The 19,191-nt window shown below is 44.8% G+C and overlaps 1 non-coding gene across 1 annotated transcript; it reads right to left on the bottom strand.

Annotated features, from left to right (window-relative positions):
- Nucleotides 1-17,444: 17,444 nt before the first annotated feature.
- On the bottom strand, nucleotides 17,445-17,550 carry LOC121994682. Its single transcript, XR_006115791.1, has one exon. It is a non-coding gene; the product is annotated as a small nucleolar RNA R71 (small nucleolar RNA).
- Between the last annotated feature and the right edge of the window lie 1,641 nt (nucleotides 17,551-19,191).

A 19,191-nucleotide genomic window follows, 5' to 3' on the forward strand; every position in this document is an offset into this window, starting at 1 on the left:
ACGGTCTTCCGCTCGGAGGGTTTATAGACGCCGGCTCGTCTCTCGATATTTAACGTCGGAGCTCGACGGTCTTCCGCTCGGAGGGTTTATAGACGCCGGCTCGTCTCTCGATATTTAACGTCGGAGCTCGACGACATTCCGTTCGAAGGGTTTATAGACGCCGGCTCGTCTCTCGATATTTAACGTCGGAGCTCGACGGTCTTCCGCTCGGAGGGTTTATAGACGCCGGCTCGTCTCTCGATATTTAACGTCGGAGCTCGACGGCCTTCCGCTCGGAGGGTTTATAGATGCCGGCTCGTCTCTCGATATTTAACGTCGGAGCTTGACGGCCTTCCGCTCGGAGGGTTTATAGACGCCGGCTCGTCTCTCGATATTTAACGTTGGAGCTTGACGGTCTTCCGTTCGGAGGGTTTATAGACGCCAGCTCGTCTCTCGATATTTAACGTCGGAGCTCGACGGCATTCCGCTCGGAGGGTTTATAGACGCCGGCTCGTCTCTCGATATTTAACGTCGGAGCTCGACGGTCTTCCGCTCGGAGGGTTTATAGACGCCGGCTCGTCTCTCGATATTTAACGTCGGAGCTCGACGGTCTTACGCTCAGAGGGTTTATAGACACCGGCTCATCTCTCGATATTTAATGTCAGAGCTTGACGACCTCTGCTCGGAGGGTTTATAGACGCCGGCTCGTCTCTCGATATTTAACGTCAGAGCTCGACGGTCTTTCGCTCGGAGGGTTTATAGACGTCGGCTCGTCTCTCGATATTTAACGTCGGAGCTCGACGGCATTTCGCTCGGATGGTTTATAGACGCCGGCTCGTCTCTCGATATTTAACGTCGGAGCTCGACGGTCTTCCGCTCGGAGGGTTTATAGACGCCGGTTCGTCTCTCGATATTTAACGTCGGAGCTCGACGGTCTTCCGCTCGGAGGGTTTATAGACGCCGGCTCGTCTCTCGATATTTAACGTCGGAGCTCGACGGCCTTCCGCTCGGAGGGTTTATAGACGCCGGCTCGTCTCTCGATATTTAACGTCGGAGCTCGACGGTCTTCCGCTCGGAGGGTTTATAGACGCCGGCTCGTCTCTCGATATTTAACGTCGGAGCTCGACGGTCTTCCGCTCGGAGGGTTTATAGAAGCCGGCTCGTCTCTCGATATTTAACGTCGGAGCTCGACGGCCTTCCGCTCGGAGGGTTTATAACGTCGGAGCTCGACGGTCTTCCGCTCGGAGGGTTTATAGACGCCGGCTCGTCTCTCGATATTTAACGTCGGAGCTCGACGGTCTTCCGCTCGGAGGGTTTATAGACGCCGGCTCGTCTCTCGATATTTAACGTCGGAGCTCGACGGTCTTTTAAGCCTAATTTGGACGATGTCTACCTGGCCGAACGGCGCAGGGGTTTCGGCATCGAGCCTTTGGCTTGTATAATATACCTCCGGTCCGAGCGGTCCGGGGCCTTCGTTTTTGCTGACGATGCCTTATACTTGCTTTAGTCTTGCAATTTTTCATTTATGCATTTCAAGTATACAGCTGAAAAAAGTATACAGGATGATTTACATTGGCGGTGTTTCACCCCGCCCGGTAAGGCTGGAGGTGGTTCGCGCTCCACGACCTCTCTAGTTGTCGCCCGTCTTCATCTTCCAGATAGTAGGCACCCGAGCGGAGCTTTTCGATGACCTTGAAGGGGCCCGACCAGGGAGCTTCCAGCTTGCTGACGTCGCCGACTGGCTTGACTTTCTTCCAGACGAGGTCACCGACCTGGAATGATCTGGGGATGACGCGCCGGTTGTAGTTTTGCTTCATCCGTTGCCGGTACGCCATCAGCCGGACGGACGCCTTGGCTCGCTCCTCGTCGACCAAATCCAGCTCCATGTTCCTCCGCTCGGCGTTGCCCTCATCATAATTCTGGATCCGGACGGACTCGACGCCGACTTTGACAGGAATCACTGCTTCGTCGCCGTACACCAGATGGAAAGGTGTGACGCCCGTTCCTTCCTTTGGGGTTGTTTGGATGGCCCACAGGACGCCTGACACTTCATCTACCCAGCTTCCTCCCAAATGGTCTAGCCGAGCGCGCAGAATATGAAGAATTTCCCGATTGGCTACTTCGGCTTGACCGTTGCTTTGGGGATAGGCCACAGACGTGAAGTGTTGCTCAATGCCATAGTTTTTTACACCAATCTTCGAGCAACTTCCCTGTGAATTGCCGCCCGTTGTCAGAAACAAGTTGGCGAGGGATGCCGAACCGACAGACGTGAAGTGTTGCTCGGTGATCTTGGCTAGCGGCTCGGCCTCCACCCACTTGGAAAAGTAATCTACTGCCACAAGTAAAAATTTCCGCTGCCCGGTCGCTATAGGAAACAGACCCACGATATCCATTCCCCACTGGTCGAATGGACAGGATACAGTAGCTGCTTCATCTCTTTCGCCAGTCGGTGGGAGAAGTTGTGGTACTTCTGGCAAGATAGACACGTCGAAACGGTCTGAGCGACGTCTGCTTGTAAGGTTGGCCAGAAGTATCCGGCCAGCAGGATCTTCTTAGCTAATGATCGTCCGCCCGAATGCCCTCCGCATGATCCTTGGTGCACTTCTTGAAGGATGTACGCCGCGTCTTCCGAACTTACGCATTTCAAAAGTGGATGGGAGAAAGCCTTCTTGTAGAGTTGATCGCCGATGAGTGTGAACCGGCCGGCTCTCCTCCTTAGCAACTGGGCTTCATCCCGATCAGACAATGTAGCTCCCGAGCGGAGAAACTCCATGATGGGTGTCCTCCAGTCGCTCGGAAACGCGAGGCCATCCATCCGGTTGACGTGCGCCACCAAAGATACTTGTTCAATTGGCTGTTGGATGACGACCGACGTTATTGAGCTCGCGAGTTTGGCTAACTCATCGGCCGCTTGATTCTCTGCTCGGGGTATCTTTTGGATAATAACCTCTTTGAAGTCGGCTTTGAGTTTTTCAAAGGCTTCTGCGTAGAGTTTGAGCCGAGCGTTGTTAATTTCAAAGGTGACAGAAAGCTGCTGAGCGGCCAATTACGAATCCGAATGGAGCGTTACCCGACCGGCTCCAACATGCCGGGCGGCCTGTAAGCTGGCTATAAGGGCTTCATACTCTACCTCATTATTCGTGGCTCTATAATCAAGCCGGACGGATAGATGCATCTTCTCTTCTTGGGGAGATAGCAATAATACACTAATACCGCTCCCGAGCCGAGTGGATGATCCATCTACAAATATCTTCCACATGGCTTCGGGCTCTGGCCTTTGTACTTCGGTGACAAAATCCGCCAAGGACTGCGCTTTTATCGCCGAACGGGGCTGGTACTGAATGTCGAATTCGCTTAACTCTGTAGTCCATTTGATGAGCCGTCCGGACGCTTCTGGATTCAACATAACTCTTCCCAGTGGACTATTCGTCCGGACGATGATGGTATGAGCCAAGAAATATGGGCGAAGGCGCCGAGCAGCGAGGACCAGAGCGAAAGCCAACTTCTCGAGCCCGGTGTAGCGAGATTCAGCATCTTTTAAAATATGGCTCAGAAAATATACAGTTTCTTCTCCACTCGTTATCACTAGTGCCGAGCCGACTGCTTGCTCGGTTGAAGACAAGTAGATACAAAGCGGCTCACCCGCAGCGGGCTTGGCTAGTACCGGGAGAGAGTTCAAATATGTCTTCAAATCTTCGAACGCCCGATCGCATTCTCCGTCCCAATGAAACTTGGTGGCTTTGCGCAAGATTTTGAAAAATGGAAGGCTCCGGTCGGCTATCTTGGAGATGAATCTGGACAAAGCAGTTATCCGACCGGTCAAGCGCTGCACTTCTCTTAGATTTCTTGGAGGCGGTATATTTTGTAACGCTTTCACCTTGCTGGGATTTGCTTCGATACCCCGCTCGGTAACTATGTAACCCAAGAAACGTCCTCCTTTTGTTCTGAACAGACACTTCTGGGGATTTAGTTTAACGTCGTACCTCCTCAGCGTTCGGAAAGTCTCCTCCATGTTTTCGAAGAGATCGGCCGCTCGGACGGACTTGATGAGAATGTCGTCCACGGATACTTCCAGGTTTCGCCCGATCTGTTCCTTGAACACTTTGTTCATTAGACGCTGATATGTGGCTCCTGCGTTCTTCAATCCGAACGGCATCACATTATAGCAATATATGCCGTCGGCGGTGACGAAGCTAACCTTTTCTTGGTCTTCACGGGCGAGCGGCACTTGATGATAGCCTTGGTAAGCATCGAGCATACATATCAGCTCGCAGCCAGCTGTACACTAATTGATCGATTCGAGGCAGAGGATAAAAGTCTTTCGGGCAAGCTTTTTTGAGATCCCGAAAATCTATGCACACTCTCCACTTGTTGTCCGGCTTGGATACTAATACTACGTTCGCCAGCCAGCTCGGGAACTGTACCTCGCGTATATGGCCGACCTCCAGAAGCTTCTCAACCTCCGCCCAGATGATGGCATTCTATTCAGCACTAAAATCCCTTTTTCTTTGCTTCACTGGCTGAGCGTCCGGTCGGACATGTAGCTCGTGCTGCGCTATGCTCGGCGAAATTCCGGGCAGCTCGTGCGTCGACCAGACGAAGACATCATAGTTTCTTTGGAGGCATTTGATCACTTCCTGTTTCCGGCTTTCCTCCAGATTGGCCGCAACGAACGTTGTGGCCTCCGATCGGGTCGGGTGAATCTGCACTTCCTCTTTTTCTTCATAAACTAAAGAGGGAGGCTTTTCAGTTATAGCGTTCACCTCGATCCGGGGCGTCTTCCGAGCGGAATTGGCTTTGGCTCGGACCATCTCGATGTAGCATCGCCGAGTTGCTAGTTGATCTCCCCGTACTTCTCCCACTTTGTCCTCGACGGGGAACTTGATCTTCTGGTGGAAGGTGGAGACGGCCGCGCGGAACTCGCTGAGCGCCGGTCGTCCCAAAATGATGTTGTATGACGAGGGAGAATCGACCACCACGAAGTTTGCTGTCCTCGTCCTCCTGAGCGGCTCTTCTCCCAAAGAGATGGCCAGTCGGATTTGTCCGACTGGCTGAACTTCGTTCCCCGTAAACCCGTAGAGGGGGTCATCATGGGCAGCAGCTCGGCTCGATCAATTTGTAGTTGGTCGAAGGCTTTTTTGAATATGATATTGACCGAGCTCCCTGTGTCAATAAAAACGCGGTGAATAGTGTAATTGACTATTACCGCTTTGATGAGGAGAGCGTTGTCATGCGGCACTTCGACTCCTTCCAAGTCTCTGGGCCCGAAGCTTATCTCGGGTCCGCTCGCCCTTTCCTGACTACAGCCGACTGCATGGATTTGGAGCTGCCTGACGCTAGCCTTCCTTGCTCGGTTAGAGTCGCCTCAGGTCGGACCACCAGCTATGATGTTGATTTCACCTCGGGAGGTGTTGTTTCTATTCTCTTCTTCCCGAGCGGACGGTCTAGACCGCTCCCTGGACATCCGAGGATTGTCTTCACGTCTGAGAGTATGCTGTCGTTCAGGAGTCCGTCTTTATCGGCGATCAGATCTAGTCCGATAGGCTCCGTGAGTTCTCTGTCGCCTGTCGAACGATGGCGATCGACGGCCACTACTCCGGGGAACGGGATGGGCGATTAGGGGAAGACTACGACAATCTTTGGTATTGTGCGTGTCCTTCCGGTGGAATGAGCAGAACATGGGGGTCCACTTCTTTTTTGGCTTAGGCCGCTCGGCTGCAACTTCTTGGACATTGGACCTAGCATGGGGGGAGCGGATGGCTTCAGACCTTGTTCCTCTGGGTGGCTGATGAGCAACGTGCGACTTCCGTTCGGTAGGAGGAGCCCGCTCGGTTGGAGTTTCTTTTTTCCGGGCCGCTTGGGCTTCCTCCACATTGATGTATTCGTTGGCCCGGTGCAGCATATGATCGTAGTCTCGGGGCGGCTTCCGAACGAGCGAGCGGAAGAAGTCCCCGTCCACGAGGCCTTGCGTAAATACGTTCATCATTGTCTCTGAGGTGGCTGTTGGAATGTCCATGGCCACCTAGTTGAACCGCTGGATATAAGCTCTGAGCGGCTCTCTTGGCTCTTGCTTGATGGCGAACAAGCTGACACTCGTCTTCTGATAACGCCGACTACTTGTAAAATGATGGAGGAAGGCCGTTCGGAAGTCCTTGAAGCTTGTGATGGACCCGTCCGGCAGCCTCCGAAACCATCGTTGAGCCGATCCAGAGAGGGTGGTTAGAAAAACTCGACAGTTCACCCCATCCGTATATTGGTGAAGGGTAGCAGTGTTGTCGAATTTACCCAAATGATCATCCGGATCGGTGGTCCCATTGTATTCGCCGATCGCGGGGGGCACATAGTGCTTTGGCAGAGGATCCTTCAAGATGGCTTCTAAGAATTGACGATTGACCCGCTCGGGCGAGGCGTCCGATCGGGGGGCTTTGCCTTTTCTGTTATCCCGCATTGGCACCTCATCTGACGAAAAGCCTCTATCCCGATTAGCTGCCGCGGCTTCAGGAGGAGTGCGGAAGAGAGCTCGATGGAATGGAACTGTGGCTGGGGGTGCTTCCGCTCGGCCACCAGATGCTGATGTGGCTTGCTGCTCAGGCCGCTCGGCTGGTGCCTTCTGTTTTTGTTCCACAAGCTTAGCGGCCCTCGACTCGATTAGAGCATCGAGTTCTTCCGTGGAAAGCGTCACCGTGTGCTAACAGTCCAGCTTCGTCCATTGCTTCCGATCGGATGCAAGAGCGTTCCCACAGACGGCGCCAATTTGATCCTGTCCGAATCGCTGAGCCAGCGGACGCTGGGCACGTGGTGCTCTCCTAGTTGATGACGTGGCTCCCCTGCTGACCGTGTGGAGCTTCAGCGAACCTGCAAAGAAGTCGGGCCGGGAAGGGGTTCCCGGCGACGACCCTCCGACACTCAAGTCAGGCAAGCAAGCAGCAAAAAAGTGGTTTCGAATATGAGAGTCACTCTACCTCCGGCGAAGTCTGTGAGCTCTTATATAGAGCTGGAGGAAGCTCATGCACACTAATCGAGGTGTACACGTGTACTATGGCCATACCCGGGTATGGCGTGTCAGGTGACCTTGCTTGACGCCATACTGCTACAGTTCGACCACCTTTCTGATGGGACATGAGGACATTCTGTCCTAGGCCTTCATACATAACATGTCCTTCGACCATACTTCCTGTCAGAGGATGTTCCCTTGCTTCATGTTTATGGTGAACGTCCTGCCGATCGGCAATCCCATTCTGCCCAGCCAGACTTAAACGCTAGTCTGCTCGGGAGAATCTTAGTCGTGTGCTCGGCTACGCCTATTCAGTCTGATTGATTTATGCATTGGCCGAGCGGATCTCCATGTCGGCTCGGCGTCCTTGTTTATCATGAGCGTCGGAAACCCGACCCCTCGTCGGGTCTATGCTTCTACTTATGCCCTTGGGCCGTTCCGCCCCTACTGCCCGGTCGGTCGCCCTTCCCCAATCGGCCTCTGGCCTTGGTCTTCACATGGTGTTGACTTCTCTACGAAAATAAAAGGGGGGGCCCCCACCTTATCACCGGATCACTACTCATTACATGTAACAACTACATGGAAAGCATGTTTGATGGTTCTAGGCAATTGGATGTGTTGGAGCAATCCCGATGGTCCGGTATGACCATGTGTTTTGATGTTTGGGAAAATGATTTAAGTTATGTTTACTCTTGTTATTTGACATGTGTATGTCAGTGTGCAGGTTTGCAGGATACACATATAACTCAACTTGATGGCTTCGGGTCTAGTAAAGGATGGAGCATCCGAGAGACCATGGACAAGGCAACAAGGACAAGGGCCGAGGGAAGCGACTTCGAGGCATACGTGAAGGTTGACATTAGGGATGAGCCACGGGCTTAAATGCATTCGAAGGATGAGAGTCAAAGGAAGTAGGTTTGCAGGTAAGAGGTCAAACCTACGAAGAAGATTCAAGTGAGTTGTGAGGGTCCGAGTGCAAGAGAAATATACTCGGGAAGAAAAACCCAAGGTTTAGGGTTGTGCCAGTTGACTAGTATTGGGACCAGCCAACTAGGGGTGAGCATAGAGAGTTTTTATGCCCGAACGGCAGGGACCAGTTGACTAGTGCAAGGACCAATCCACTCATAATGGTAAAACAACAAGGCTATTTCTTTCTAAGATCTATAAGATCAAGATTGGGATGGCTGGCCAAGGTGACGAAATTAGACTTGATTAAAGCCTAATTAGTAGTCACTAAGTGCTCAAGGTTTCCTTTGTATCCAAGTGTTCTTGGTTGGTGTTGTGGTGAGATTTATCCACTCACAAGGAGTTGCTTGAGTAGTCGGAGTTTGTCGGGAGCTAATCCACCGATGGATAGGGATCATCCACCTTATAGACAAACGTGGAGTAGGAGCCCTAATCTCCAAACCACGTTAAAGGAAACATGTTAGTGGTTCACTTTCTCTTCTTGTCTTTAGCTTTCATATTTGTATTTGTATTTGTTTATTTTCCGCTATGCACTAACGAATACATAGGGAATAATCGATTTGGGTGCATGACTATTCAACCTCCCTTCTAGCTGGCCATACAAGATCCCCAACAAGTGGTATCAAAGCCAAGGTCGCACTTCACCGGACTAACCGCCGAGAAGAGCAACACTTAAGAAGATGATCGGCTTGATAGAACTGTTAGAGTGTATACTAAAAGCCTAGCTTTTGGTATAAACATTTATCTAGAAATAAGAATCACATTGGTCAAATGTCTACATTTATGATAAATGAAGTTGTTCAATTAATTTATATTGTAGATAACATGGTGTGTGGTGTCACACACAGAGGAACATGTTATCAGTACCTTATAAATTATAAACAGTAGCTCACGACCATAATGGAAAGGAACAAACCATTGGAAGGTCGTAGTGTAATTAGGTATTAGTTTATCTTAACTATATAATTACACTAGTACACTTAGAGTGTATTGAGTAGGACCATTAGAGGTCGTTTCTTTTATACTGACTTTATAAAGAAACAAAGACCTCAGTTATTATGGAAGTGTGTGCTCTTAATCCTAATATAATAACAATCACATATATTTGATATTTATTTCTTTAATTTATCAATGGGTGAGATTTAGTTCGATGAATCAATAAGCCCGATAAGTTGGGAAATGATATCACTTATAGTGTGTGTTGTTGATTATAGAAGGAAGCGTGTCCTAGTGATCTAGGTTGAGAATGCCCCCAAGAGGAGCTCATAAGGATTGTCATGTTAAACCCTGCAGGTGGACTTAGTCCGACATGACGATGAAGTTGAGTGGTACTACTCTTGGAGCTAGATATTAATTAAGTGAGTTGTCAGTAACTTACTTAATTAGTGGACATTTGTTATCTTAAACACAGGGAGACTAACACACTCATAATAAGAAGGAGCCCAAAATGTAATTTGGGATTGGTGCGGTAGTTCAATAATAGTTCTTTAGTGGAATGAATTATTATTGATGAAATTAAGTTGTGTGTTCGGGGCGAACACGGGATGCTTAATTTCATCGGGAGACCAAAACCAATTCCTCCTCTCGGTCCCTATCGTAGCCTCTAGTATATAGAGATTTATACCCACCACATACCCACCTTCTTACCCATCCAATGGGGCCGGCCAAGCTAGCTTGGAACCCAAGCTAGGGCCGGCCAAGACCAAGTGGATGAGCCAAGTTGGTGGCCGGCCAAAGCTTGGGTCCCAAGCTTAGGTGGCCGGCCACTAGAATATTAAAAAGGATTTTTATTAAAATTATTTCTTATGTGGATATCATGATTTTAAAAGAGAGTTTAAAAATTAAAAATTTCCTTTTATAACTTTCTACAAAAGATTAAGAGAAGAGATTAATCTCTTTCCTTATTTGTAGTTTAAAAGGATAGTTTTAATTTTTGGTAAAAAACTTTCCTTATTTGTAAATCATCTACATGTTTAAAAGAGAGTTTAAAATTTGAAATCTTTCTTTATTTGTTGATTAAAGGAGGATTTTAAATTTTAAGAAAACTTTCAATTTTAATCATATTCATGATTTAAAAGAGAGTTTAAAATTAAATATTCTCTTTTATAAGTTTCTACAAAAGATTAAGAAAAGAAGTGATATCTTTCCTTATTTGTAGATTAAAAGAGATTTTAATTTTTTAGAGATAACTTTCTTTTTATCCACATGTTTAAAAGAAATATTTTAATTTATAAAATTTCCTTTTTATTAACCACCATGAAGGGAAAAATTATTTGAGAATTTTTTATTAATTTCCGGAAGCAAATTAGGAAGTTTTAATTCTTGTGTGAATTAAAATTTCCTTGATTAAAGGGATTAAGGTGGCCGGCCATTAACATGATGAAAAGAAAATTATTTTTAATTAAATAAATTTTCCTTTTCAATGGCAAAAGAATTAAGGAAGTTTTTATTAAATTTTCCTTATTTGCCAAGACCAAGAATTATAAAAGAGGGGGTAGAGGAGGCTTCATGATGTATGTCTCTATTATTTTTCTCCCTCTCTTCTTCTTTGGATATGGCCGACCCTTTTCTTTTCTCTCCTCTCCTTTGTGTGGCCGAAACTCTCTCATGGTGGAGATAGCTTTGGTGGCCGGATCTAAGAAGGAGAAGAAGGAGAGAAAAGAAGCCTCTTTTCTAGCATCCCTTGGAGCATGGTGGTGGTGGCCGAACCTCTTCATCCTAGAAGAAGTTTAGATGGCCGAAACTTACAAGGAAGAAGAAGGTGCTTGGTGGTTCTCATCTCGGAAGATCGTTGCCCACACAACGTCCGAGGTTAGAAGAGGAATACGGTAGAAGATCAAGAGGTTTTTCTAAAAGGTATAACTAGTATTTTTCTTTCCGCATCATACTAGTTATTTTTGGAAATAATACTAAATACAAGAGGCATACGATTCTAGTATTTCGAATTTGTTTTCGATATAGTGTTCTTTTATTTTTCTTTTCCTTGTGATTTGATTGTTCTTTTCGGTTAACCTAAAGTTATTTTAGGAAATTAAATATTAGCTTTCCATAAAAGGTTTTGTCTAGTCGGTGGTGGTTGTTCCCATATCCAAGAAGGCCATGTACCTCGCCACGTCAGTACTGGGAACCAATTATGGAAATTAATATTTAATGGAATTAATAACTTAAGGTGATTTGGGTCGAACGTGTTAAGTTCCGCAGGAGATCCAAGTCTAAACCTAAAAGAACAAATAGATTAAGTTTTGGATCAAACGTGTTAAGTTCCGCAGGCGATCCAAAATTTAATTTAAAAGAACACATGGTAGCTAGGAAAAGGTTCAGACCTTTGTACAAAATTTTTGTACAGTGGAACCTCTAGGTTTTCCGAGTAGCAACCAACAAGAACCATCGAAGTATGAAGGAGGAAGCCTAGGGGACATCACCTATTAGATGATGAAGATGAAGGCATTCTTTGAGACGGATTGGGATCAATGATGGTGGTGGAATATCCGTTCGAAGTTCTGAGAGACAAGAATGGGAAGAAACTCTGACCGCGATATTGGACAGAAGAGCAAACTTCATGGTCAAAGGAAAATTCAAAGGTAATATCAATTTTAATTGATATTTTGCCTTTTAACGTGATAAGTGATGTAGGTGAATACGAGAACACCTATGATTTGTAAAGCAAAGTGAAGATGGTTCTAGGGGAAGAACCTAAACCTACACAAGAAGAAGAAGAACCCAAGGAGATGGGTTTAATTGCTCAAGTTGAGGAGGAGCAAATGGAAGTTGAGCCATGCTCAACATCCGAAGAGGAGAAGGATGAAGAAATGTCATCCACAAGTGTGGATGAGGAAACACTCTTGGTTGAAGAAGAATCCAAGATAAGTGAAGAAGAAGTCTTAGAACTCAACCTAGTGAGCACCTCCATCGAAGTGAAGCCAAAAGACCATATCATTTGATTTAGGTGAAATGAGAAAGGGCACTACAAGAGTAAGTGTCCATTGGGTAAGAAGAAGGTAACTCCTAAAACCATTCAAGTTAATTTAAACACTAACAAGGGTGGGTTATAGGAATGAAGAAGCCCAAGGAAGGAGGATGCACATAGTATGCTTCACATGTGGGGAGAAGAGACACTACCACACCAAATATCCTAAGAAGATGGAGATCAAGAAGCTTGCACATCTAAAGAAATAGAAAAAGAAGAAAAGCTCAAGTCGAGGGGGAGCCTCAAAGGTAATAAATCATAACCTTAAGAGACCTATGCATCAGAAACTTAGACATGTTAGATTCTAATTACCTAAGGAGAAGAAGGTAATGGAGAACCAAGACATTAATCCTAAGAAGGGGAGACATATGCCTAGAAATGGCAGGTCTAGGAATGTCCAAGGTGGATATGTTGACTCTAGGTTTAGGAACCTAGAAAAGGAAAATCAAGCTGTAAAGGCAAAGCTTGATGAATTGGAGAAATTCCTTAAGAGATTCAATGTTAGATCTAAGGGATTAGGTATGATTTTGGGTAGCCAAAGAGCCAACAATGATAGATCGGGTTTGGGATACTGATCTAGTTTCTGCAAGGCCAAGGATAAATCATATATTAGAGTGGCAAATGATAATGTCAAGGGAGAGTCATCCAAGGATAAGGGAAAGTCTTATGCTAGGGTTGCATATGACTATAGCAAGGATGATGTATCCAAGGTTAATAAGATGAGGAAATCTTCTAAAGGACATCATTGTGGTATAGCCACAATAGATGAATCACCTAGGGAGGTGACTAAGATTAAGAGCTCTGGGGAGAGCTCAGAGAGTCAATTTAGGACCCATGGCCAATGGATCTCAGGTGGATATTACTTGAGAGTCTAGAAGAGTCATGGAATGTGCTAAAGTGGTTTGGAGATAGATTTAAGTCTCAAACCTAGAGAATTGACACAAATAGTTTGTGTTTCATGCTTAGAAATATGACATTGGGGTTATATTGCATGATAATTGATTTTGGATGTATAAATGCCATATAAACCAATGCTAGGGATGCATTGTAGGTTGGTATAAGCAAATACATCAAGAGGAAGTCAAAATTAGGACTTTAGGTCAATGTTCAATTGAACTATTTAGATAGTTTTGAATTTCATATCAATCTTGGGATTCGAGATATGTACATTTTTAAATGTATTTTTTCAAGTAGACATGGGAAAATTTGAAGATTTTTGGATATCTGTGGAATTATTGGTATATTTCTGAAATCGGGTCAGAAATGCTAATTGGGCAGAAATCATGGTACCAATAGACTGGGTAACAGTATTTTTTGACAACAGAATGCCTCTGTGAGTTTGTGTCAATGAGGGCAGTCGACTGATGTTGGAGGCAGTCGACTAATACCAGTCTGAAACTATTTTTTAGCACTAATTTTAACCAGGTCAACTCATATAGGTGTATGAGATCCATGACAGATAAATATACGAGTTTAGGGTCAGTTTGGATGATCAAGTTTCAATAATTGGGATATTGTTGGAAGCTTTTTAATGTTAGGTAAATGGGGAGAAGTAAGGTTTAGTTAGAAAAATCTTAAGTGCCTTTACGTAGGGGGAGCCTTGTGATAGGTTCTTAAATATCCTTGTGGTAAAATTCCTAGCTCAATGGGGAGCTTAGGTGTAGGGGGAGCCTTGGGATAGGTTCCAATACATATATGTATTTTCCATTCGACGATGTAAGTCCAAGTGTGTAGCCTTGGCAATGTAAGCCCATTCGGCGGTGTAAGTCCAAGTGTGTAGCCTTGGCAACATAAGTCCATTTGTTATTAGCATTGTTATTTTTTATTTGTTTTCCCTAACTTAAACGTATTGCTAAACATCAAAAAGGGAGAGATTGTTGGAGCACTCCCAATGGTCCGACGTGACTATGTGTTTTAATGTTTGGAAAAAGGCTTTAAGTGTTACAATTCCGCAAGTGCACGGATTCGTCGTCAGTAATATAAAAGATTGTCAAACCCACAAGGGTTGGTTATAAGCACTAGTGATGGCACACTTAGGATTAGCTACACTACCAATGGTTGTAAGTAATCTAAGAGAAGAGATTAGAAAGCGGGGAACGAAAACTGGCAATGAGAAGAAATCAACCTGGTTAATGAAGAGTCCTAGGAGTTCAGTTTCATTGTGGTGGTATTGATGTGTCTTATACTATCCTATACTCATTGTCCATCGGCATGCATTCACCGAAAGCTAAAGCAACTATCTTTGAGCACCAGACAAAGACGATCCCTACAAAATCCTGTTACGGTTAACCCCTGTCACTAGGGCACCTCGGTAGATCACAAGGACATGACTCTTACTGATGTTATCAAGGATAGAATTACGAAGCTTAGTTTGGTCTCTTACTTCCTTGTGAAGGAGTCGCCTCTCCTTTCAAGGAAGTACCTTAGATATCCATGAACGGGTTACTCCTGTCACTAGGGCCCCTCAGGTGTACGATCTAAGGTATTCCCTCTATGAGATTGGCAATTCCTACACAATCAATCAACACGACAAAGAGATTAAGTAATCGAAACAAGACAAGCGAAATTATCCAATAAATATAAATGTAATATGAGTTTTACATCAAAACCAATCCACAATTACTCCCTCGTTCTAGAACAAGTACTCTTCTCCATAGACACTAGAGAAAAACCTGAAGACATGGTGAATCTAAACATACAATCCTCAAAAACAAAGAGAGAAAGAAGAAGTATGCTTATCCAATGACGATGAGTGATCTTCATGTCCAATCCTTCGCTTCTGGAGTTGATGTAGTGATGGAAGGTCACTGGATCGATGTCCTGGATGGCGTGGAATGACACCAAAGTGAATCTCCTCTTGATGGCTCGCCTCCCAGCTCTCCCTTCCTCGGAAAAGGGGTTTAAACCCCTTTTATAGGCTAGGGAGTGGCGCGGAGGCACTACCATGCAAGGATGGCACAACCGTGCCCTAACTGGCTCTGGATGCACTGCACGGCCTTGCCAATTGGCACGACTGTGTGATGCTGGGACTCGGTTCCTGGGGACACGACCGTACAGGGTTGCACGACCATGTGCTGCTTGGCCTCGGTTATGGGGGGCACGACCGTGCAGGGTTGCACGACCGTGTTCTGATCCGCTGATGTGCGTAGATTATATACTCTTTTATGCATGTTTTTACGCACATTTACATACTTTGAGCATGCTTGATCTATGCATTTTTATACTTCCAGCTTTCCTTTTAGCATATTTACTCTTTTGGTTCGGAGATCTGCTTTTTGTGTATTTTCTGTACACAGGAGTCGATTTGGTGAAGAATCTACATCCTTGGGCAAGCATTGGAGGAAACAAAGGGAGAAAGCACCGGGCCGTGTACCTCACACGACCCTGCACTGGTATGGAGCTCGGGCTGTGTGGAGTTTGGCACCAACAGAAGTGGAGAATGACATGGCCGTGTGAACTTCACACGGCCGTGTCAAGATTTGAAGCCAACCAGAGCAGAAGCCTTACATGGCCGTGTGGATCTACACGGCCGTGTGAGGTTTCCAGAGACTAAGCAGGCTGTGGCCGTGTGCACCACACGACCGTGTAGCATTTCAGACACACGGGTAGTGTGCACCACACGACCGTGTAGCATTTCCAGAGACTAAGCGGTGTGGCGTGTGTGCAGTTTTGGCAGAGAAGGAACTGGACATGGCCGTGTGAATCTCACACGGCCGTGTCACGGGCCGTGTGGCCCGATTCCCTCCTCTATTTAAACCCTCCTTCATGAATTGAAAGGGGATCTCTCCCCCTTTGGGAGAAGGCAAGATTTGGTGGTTTCCTCCCATTCTTGGGAGGATTTCTGGGCGATTCAAGGGGAGTTCTTGGCGATTCCGGCTCCGGAGCGAGGATTGGATCCGAAGACGAAGTTTCTTCGTAGATAAGTTTTCTCTTTCCCCCTTTTCTTGGTTTCTTGGATTGGGGATTTAAGGAATGCTTGTATTCTCTATTTCTTCGGGTTTTCTTCCTCGATTCATGGAGTAGATCTTGTATTCTAGGATGAAGGGAGTATTTGTATGATGGATTGATGTAATCTCTTATGGATTTTCCATTCTCTTGTTTCAATGACATTATCTTGCTTGTATCAATTAGATCTTGAACGATTAAAGATGATTCATGCTTAATTCTCATTCTTGATTAATTGTTTGAATTTCTTATGGACTTTGTAAAGATAAACTCTCACTCGATCATCCGAGGGATCCACGTGACAGGTGCAAGCCCGTGTAAGGACGTTTGAGAGACAATCTTGAAGAGGAAATAAGAATATTCAAGAGAGTAGGATGGATTTTGTGATTAGTTTCTTGTATCTTGATAGATTGATAAGTCGTGGGCTTCTACGTTGATATCCGAGGAAGGCATAGTAATAGGTGCACTTCTGTGTAAGGACAACATAGGTTCATGTCTAATTAATCCTATGTAGATACATTTCTCAGTCCTTAGCCGGTTGTCTATTGCAAGAGAGAACCGACAACTTTCTACATGTTTGGCAATTGAGGGATAAGAATTGGTGAACCATTTACATTCGAGAAATCCTACAAAGAAATCGAAACTCCTAGAATCTCCCTTTATCATAACCCAAAACACTAAACTCTTGTTTGTTGATCTTTAAGATTAGATTTGTTTACCTTACTTTGCTTTTGAAACGATTGGATAGTTGTTTGGCTAATTTGCATTGAGACATTTCTAGTGCTTATTCCAGTCCCTGTGGATACGATAATCTTTTATATTACTTGCGACATTTCCGTACACTTGCGGAGAGCGAACAAGTTTTTGGCGCCGTTGCCGGGGACTGCGCTATAACATTAGGAATTATCAATTGAGTTAGACTAAACATAACATTTGTTTTCCTTTCATATTGCATAGTTGTAACTAATCATTAGATTTCTGTTTTTACTTTCTTGTATAACTTTCACTTCTTGTTAGTTCTTTTTGTACAAATTCAATTATGCATTTTTGATTCTTTTATGTTTCTTTTTTTTTTGAATTGTCATTTGCTATCTTGTTCTTGTGTATGCGAAGATCTAACTTTGCAGGGGAATTCTTTCCTTTTGACCGTGAGATTGATAGAACCTTCCATAAAAGAAGAATTCTGCAAAGGCAAATTGAAGAACAGGAACATTTGAACATGGCAAATAGACCACTTAAGGATTATGCAGCACCTTATGCAAGAGGTTTTCGATCTAGTATTTCAAGACCTTCAGTGGAAGCTAACAACTTTGAGATCAAACCCGCAATCATATCTATGGTGCAGCAGAACCAATTTGGTGGAGGACCTCATGAAGACCCCAATCAACACTTAGAGGTCTTTTATGAAATATATGGGACCATGAAAATGAATGGAGTTCCTTCAGATGCAGTTAGATTATTATTATTTGGGTTTTTCTCTAAGAGATAGGGCAAAGCAATGGCTGAATTCTTTAGCCCCTAATAGCATCACCACTTGGGAGCAGTGTGAGCAACAGTTTCTTGATAAGTTCTATCCACCAAGCAAAATAGCTCATATGAGGAATTTAATTGCGAGCTTCAAGCAAACTGACTCAGAATCTCTTTTTGAAGCATGGGATAGATATAATAGTATGCTCAGACAATGCCCACATCATGGGTTGGAAAGATGGTTAGTGTTGCACACTTTTTACAATGGTATCAATTATCATACCAAAGTGTCCCTTGATTCAGCTGCTGGAGGGGCACTTATGAACAAAAGCTTAGATGAAGCCGAAGAAATCATTGAAAGTGTAGCACAAAATCATCATCAATGGGCAAATGAAAGAAGTGGTGGCTATTCCTCTGTAAACCCAACAATTAAAGCATCAGGGAAGTTTGATGTAGATGCAGTCACTCTTTTATCTGCAAAATTGGACGCTCTTACAAAGAAATTTGAAAATATGGGGACTAGTGCTAATATGGTCAATGCTATTAGTACATCTTGTGAAGTATGTGGGAGTTCAGAGCATTCAAATGACTCATGTCCATTGGGAGCTATCATTGCACAAATCAATCAACTTGAACAATGTGATGCAATCATGAGTTACAATCAAAGGCAGAACAACCCATACTCAAATACTTATAACCCTGGATGGAAGAGTCATCCAAAATTTTCTTACAGAAATAATCAAGATCAAGGACCATCTATGGGGGCAAGACCAAATTTTCAAGATGGGCAACAAAATTTTCAACATCTATCTTCTCAAGGCTTACCAAAGTCAAATGTTGAAAAGATGCTTGAAGAAATTGTCTCAAGTCAGAATGAAATGAAGCAAGATATAGCAAAGCTCATTCAAAGAATGGATAATTCTGATAAGCATCAAAGGATCCAGGATAGTCAAATTGCCCAACTAGCTTCCTCATCATCCAGAGCACCAGGACAGCTTCCAGGAAAACCTGATGTGAATCCTATGGAGCATTGCAATAGGATTGAGCTTAGGAGCGGACGGACCTTGGGAGACTCCCAAGTGACTGCTTCAAAAGGGATACAAAAAGAAGAAGAGCTCTCTCCTCCTATACCAAATCAGATTCAAGCTAATGAGGAGAGTACCATTGAGGTTGAAGAGACTCTTCCACTGAACCATCAGAGCAAAGCTGTCCCTTTTCCTCAGAGACTTACAATGCTCAAGAAGGATGAAGAATTTGGCAAGTTTCTAGAAAAGGTTAAGGAAATTTGTGTAGAGGTACCTCTTATTGATGCTATTCTACAAATGCCTAGATTTGCCAAATTCCTGAAGGATCTCATGTCAAATAAGAGAAGAAGAGGAGAGGTCAAGACCATTGCGCTTAGTGAGGAATGTAGTGCTATTTTTGAGAAGAACACTTCTTCAAAACTGAATGACCCAGGGAGCTTTTATATTCCTTGCAACATAGGAAAATAATTTTTTGAAAAAGCTTTTTGTGATTTGGGGGCGAGTGTTAGCCTCATTCCCTATTCAATTTTGTAATAAATTAGGTCTCAAAAACATTAAACTTACTACTATGGCACTTCAACTTGCCGATCATTCCTGCAGGTACCCTTTGGGTATTATAGAAGATGTGCCAGTAGAGGTGGATGTGAATGTTATTCCCACAGACTTTGTCGTGTTGGACATGGAAGAGGACCCTAGGATTCCTATCATATTAGGAAGACCTTTCCTTGCTACAGCTGGAGCTATAATTGATGTCAAAAATCATAAGCTTTCTTTGATAATTGGTAAGGAAAAGTTGGAATATGATTTATCTAATATCTCTAACCATGTCTCGTCTCTTTTAAATGCTT

This window comes from Zingiber officinale, chromosome 1B (genome assembly GCF_018446385.1).
Source record: "Zingiber officinale cultivar Zhangliang chromosome 1B, Zo_v1.1, whole genome shotgun sequence".
Lineage (NCBI taxonomy): Eukaryota > Viridiplantae > Streptophyta > Magnoliopsida > Zingiberales > Zingiberaceae > Zingiber > Zingiber officinale.